Source organism: Drosophila innubila, assembly GCF_004354385.1.
Source record: "Drosophila innubila isolate TH190305 chromosome 3L unlocalized genomic scaffold, UK_Dinn_1.0 0_D_3L, whole genome shotgun sequence".
NCBI classification, from domain to species: Eukaryota; Metazoa; Arthropoda; class Insecta; order Diptera; family Drosophilidae; genus Drosophila; species Drosophila innubila.
The window spans coordinates 3,393,143-3,399,142 of record NW_022995376.1 but is presented as its reverse complement, the minus strand read 5'-3'; positions in this window follow the sequence as shown (position 1 = coordinate 3,399,142).

Below are 6,000 nucleotides of genomic sequence, written 5' to 3'. Positions count from 1 at the left end.
GACTAATTTCTTATTTTATTTATATGTCTGTGTGTGTGTGTGTGTGTGTGTGTGTGTTCTGTGTGCGTATGTGTGATGTCGAGTCGACAACGACAACGACAACGCGCCTTGACTTAATGAAGATGACGAGGAAACATGGAGAAGTCATGGGCGTGTTTTAATCCTTGCGCCTAGACGAAATGCCGCCTTTTTTTTAACTGTTGTTGTTGTTGCTGTTGCTGTCATTGTTGTTGTTGTGGCTGTTGTTGCTGTGGTTGTTGCTGTGGTTGTTGCTGTTGTCGCGGCGCACACGAGGCGTTAATTTATTACAAATTATTATGATTCCTTGTTGCTTTCTGATGTTTTTCCGTGCGTTTTTTATGCTGTCATAACCGCCGGCAGAAATGGCAGGAAACGCAACTGCAACAACAACAGCAACAGCAACAATATATATCAGCAACAGCAACAACAACAACAGTAAGTCTCGTTGAAGACGTCTAGACAAATGCACTTCAAAGGTTAACATGATAAATGTCGTTTGTTGCATGTGACGCGACAACTTTCCAGTTGTTGTTGTTGTTGCTGCCGCTTGTTGCAACTGTTGTTGCAGCTGCAGTTGTTGCAACACACTTGGCGTGGCAAATGGCAAACTGTCGTTTCTATTTTTTTCTCTCTCTTTGTTTTGTTTTTTTTTTTTGTTCGTGTGGCAATTATTAAGCTAAGCAAGTCAACAAATTAATCAAAAGACGTGAGTAATTAAAGTCACAAAGGATGATGAACGATCAGGACGAAAGCTACAAAAAACAGACGGAAAATGTACAACAAATTATTGGAGAATATGTGATTAGTTGAAGTAATGAGATTAGAGTTAAATTAACTGAAAATTGTCTTTAAACATGAGTCATTATCTATCAATAACAAACATGCAAATGTTATTGAAGTTATCAAGGATAAAGGATGATCAGTTTGAGAACGAAAAATAGACAGACATAATAAAGCGAATGATGTAAAACTTTGTGACTAGTTTAAGTTATGAAATTTAACTGAAATGAGCTAAAAAATTATTGATTATTACGTACTATAACAATTGTGAAATTAAAGGTCAAAGTTTTAAATTTTTAGAAGGGATAAAAAATATAATCTAATGCCAAAAAGAAAAAGACGAGAAAGTTAAGAAACTTAAAGCAAATTTGGAGATTCGAAAACTATAACAACTATAAGTGTTATTGTTATTGTTAAAAAAACAATCGATAACAAAGTATCGCATAAAAATGATTAAATGATTAAAATGATTTTCAAGAGGAATGTCATTTTGATTATTGTTTTGCCTCTTAATTCATTCTGCATTAAAGTTTTATTAATTAAAAAAACAATCGATAGCAAAGTATCGCATAAAAATTATTAAAAACTATTATATACTGATATAAATATAATGTCTGTCAAAAACTTTTGATAACAGTAAAGCTCGTTTCCTAAAATGGTATAAAAACTAAAGAGTTGAAAGAAGTTAAAATAATACGCGTACAAGCTATCGATAACGATTGCTATAAACTGTCGATAACAGCTGCAGAAAACACTCGATTATAATTAGCAACAATAATCCTTAAATTGATGTCTATAACATAAAACTTTTGCTGATAAACTTTCAATAATTTTAAAGACTCGTTAAAGTTAATAGTTATCGATAAATGCTTTAAAAGAATATCTTAACAAATCAAAGAATATTTTCCCAGGCTGACAGGAAAGTCAGTTCAAAGATTGCAATGTTCTATTAACTATTTTAACTACATGTTTCTCTAATTGTTGCCGTTGCAAGAACAACAGCAACAAAGTGAAAGATGGCAAAAAGATTTATATAAACTTGTTCAATGCCATTTTGACAAGTGCAGAGTTGTAGGGGAGAGAGGAGAGATGTGGAGAAAGGAGGGAAGAGAGAGGGAGAGATGACTTCATCTTTATGCAGAGACTGCAGTCATATGTGCAACAACGACAGCGACAACGACAACGGCAATCACAGGCCAAAAACCACAACCACAACAACAACAGCAGCAAAAAGAACAGCAAAAGCAACAATAGCAACAACAACAACAACACTGGCAAACACTAACAAGCGACTTTAGCCAAATTAAGTTGTCCAGTTTGCGGTGTACGCACAGCGGGTTGCAAATAACAATCTCCTGTTTACAGCAGCAACAACCAACAACAACCGACAACCAGCAACAACAGCAATCAAAATTGCAATTGCTGCAACATACAGGCAACAACAACAGCAACAACATCAGCAACAGCAACAACAGTAACAGCATAAAGAAAATAAAAAAAATGGCATCGACCTAAAAAACGCGTTCAACTCATATTTCTTGCCAATAGCCTAGGTTCGCAATTCCCTCCCCCTGCAACCTCTCCCCACTATAAACTCCCCCTCATCGGGACAGCTTACGTAGGCACCTATGTGCATTACTTATGTAAATTGTCAATATTTGACACATTTACGTGCCAACAAAAATACAACAAAAATCACAAAAAAATCACACAAAATATATGCCGGCAATTTTGAAAAATTTATCAACTGCCCAACAATATAACTATTGACTGTATTGATGCGAAAATACCCTAATAAAATTTAAAGAAAGTTGCAGAATATTCAAAACAAAGTAAAAAAAATTCAAATAAATATAAAGAAATTTAAATCAAAATAAAGATAACAATAAAAAAACATTTTTGGAAATATGTTATGGAAATAAGAAACACAAATACATACCATTATTATAATAATAATTATAATTATAATAATAATTGTTATTATTAAAAAATTCAGTGTGCTCTTCTCAATAAAATTATATATAATTATAATTTGGAGCTGAGCTCAAGAATTAAAGTTGAAAATAAAATAAAATATGAACAGTAGCTATTTATAAATAATTTTCTTAAATAAATTTCAAATAAAGTTTTTGTTAGAATAATCTTTAATGCAAATAGTTTAAACGAGTTTAAGAAACCAGAAGTAAGCTCAGAAAATAACTCAAAGTTTTTATATTCTACAATAACCTGACAAGATGAACAATTGAAACTATGTTAAAATTGCAAAAACCGAAATATAGAATGTCAGTTATATTTTCAGAAATATTGTATTATAAATATATATTATATATTTTATACAAGTATGGCATTAATAAATTAGTACATACAAATAAAAAATATAAATATTTCAACACCTTTAACTCCAGATAACTAAACTACCCCGCAGCAATGTCATAAGAAACCAATTAAAATTATTACAGAAAAAAACATAAATTAACTTAATTTTAGCAAGACACAAATATTTTTTAGCACATTACGTAATGTGCAACTTATTGTTGTTGTTGTTGCTTCTGCGCACGCGCATCGCTGCCGACGATGACGACGGCAGCAACTGTTGCTGTTGTGCTGGTTGCTGTTGCTGCCCGTCGGCTGTTGCTATTGCCGACAGTTGGACGGCAAAAATTATTAACTAAAAACACAAAAATTGCAAAAAGATTGCTGCGAAATTGACATTTGCTCGTTAATGTGGCACAGGCCACTTGGCTGGCTACACGTACTCCATGTGGCAAGTTGTCTGTCCATGTGGCAAGTTGTCCAGTTGTTCAGTTGACCAGCCTCGTTTGCTTTGTTGCCGCCAAAGTCGCAATGCGACTGCCAATAATTTAGAGCTTTTAATAAAAATGTTGCTGCTGCCGCTGCTGCTGCTGCAACAGTTGCAACTGCAACAACAGCGACAACTGCAACACCAGCAACATTGGCGGCATCGTTCATACGGCGATTGTAACAAGATTTATATCATAATTTATTTATTAATTTCATTAAGTAAATTTGTATTTGATGAATGACGTTGTCTACCTTCTTTTTCGTTTTTTTTTTTTTTTTTTTTTTGGTTTATTTCATTATTTTGGCAACAACAGTTGCCGCTGGCGACTGCCGAAAATTTTCGATTATTGCAACAAGCTGCAATAAGCGAGCCAATAAATTATCGCAAAATTACATTAACAACAGACAGAGTGTTTAATGGCAGTTTGTGTTGGGAGTCCATATGCAAAGCAATCGGAAAGTCGTGCGTCTTAAAAAGATACTTAAAATCTGCAAAGTTTTATTGATGAAATGATTCATTTCTGTTGGAGATTTAATAAAGTGATTTCCGTATTTTAGATTCACTTTAGCTTTCAGCCTAATTCCTTGCAATACAAATCTTTTTCTCAGTAGCAATAAAATTGACAGAATCAAGAACTTTATTTTAATGTGAGAATAGATTAGTTTTAGTTAAAGGAGATAAATAATTAATTCCATCTTTGGGTAGGTAATAATATGATTTTATATTCTACAAGCTATGTAGATCTCTTATTCCACTCCTAATTTATTTCCATTTTGATGGTAAGGGTCCCTCCTTTGAAATTTCGAAATATCCAATTTTTAAATCTCAAGTTTTCACTTTTAATCAACTCCTTATGTGCTAATTAGATTAAAACAACACTATAAACTTGATTCTGAGGACTTTCATTTTTCTGTAAAAAATCATGTCGAATCTGACAAAAAGTTTGACTTGTAAAGCAGCTAGGTCAAAGTCTAACTTCAAACTTTCATAACTTTGTCATAACTGAGCTGATTTTCATGTGGAATATCATTTTGATCATTATTTGGTCTCTAAATTGATTCTGCATCAAAAAATTATTTATTTGAAAAATTCGATTTTTTTCCATCATTGTCAATTTTTTTCCATACTTACCCCTTGATACTTTTTCTAAAACTTCAATCTACCATAACTTTGTCAAAACTCAACCGATTTTCATGCGGAATATCATTTTGATCATTATTTGGCCTCTAAATTGATTCTGCATCAAAATATTATTTATTTGAAAATTTTGATTTTTTTCCATCACTGTCCATTTTTTCCATACGTACCCCTTTATACTTTGTCAAAAATTTCAATCTACCATAACTTTGTCGAAACTTAACCGATTTTTATGCGGAATACCATTTTGATCATTATTTGGCCTCTTATTTGATTCTGCATCAAAATATTATTTATTTGAAAAATTATATTTTTTTTCATTACTGTCCATTTTTTCCACACTTATCCCTTTATACTTTGTCAAAAATTTCAATCTATCATAACTTTGTCAAAACTCAACCGATTTTTATGCGGATTACCATTTTGATCATTATTTGGCCTCTAATTTGATTCTGCATCAAAATATTATTTATTTAAAAAATTCGATTTTTTTCCATCACTGTCCATTTTTTCCATACCTACCCCTTTATACTTTTTCAAAAACTTCAATAAACCATAACTTTGTCAAAACTCAACCGATTTCCATGCGGATTACCATTTTGTTCATTATTTGGCCTCTAAATTGATTCTGCATCAAAATATTATTTATTTGAAAAATTCGATTTTTTTCCATCACTTTCCATTTTTTCCATACTAACCCCTTGACACTTTTTCAAAAACTTCAATCGACCATAACTTTGTCAAAACTCAACCGATTTTCATGCGGAATACCATTTTGATCATTATTTGGTCTCTAATTTGATTCTGCATCAAAATATTATTTATTTGGAAAATTCAATTTTTTTCCATTACTGTCCATTTTTTCCATACTAACCCCTTGACACTTTTTCAAAAACTTCAATCGACCATAACTTTGTCAAAACTCAATCGATTTCGATGCGGATTACCATTTTGATCATTATATGGCCTCTAATTTGATTCTGCATTAAAATATTATTTATTTAAAAAATTCGATTTTTTTCCTTCACTGTCCATTTTTTCCATACTAACCCCTTGACACTTTTTCAAAAACTTCAATCTACCATAACTTTGTCAAAACTCAACCGATTTTCATGTGGAATATCATTTTGATCATTATTTGGCCTCTTAATTGATTCTGCATCAAAATATTATTTATTTAAAAAATTCGATTTTTCCCCTTACTGTCCATTTTTTTCCATACTAACCCCTTGACACTTTTTCTAAAACTTCAATCTACC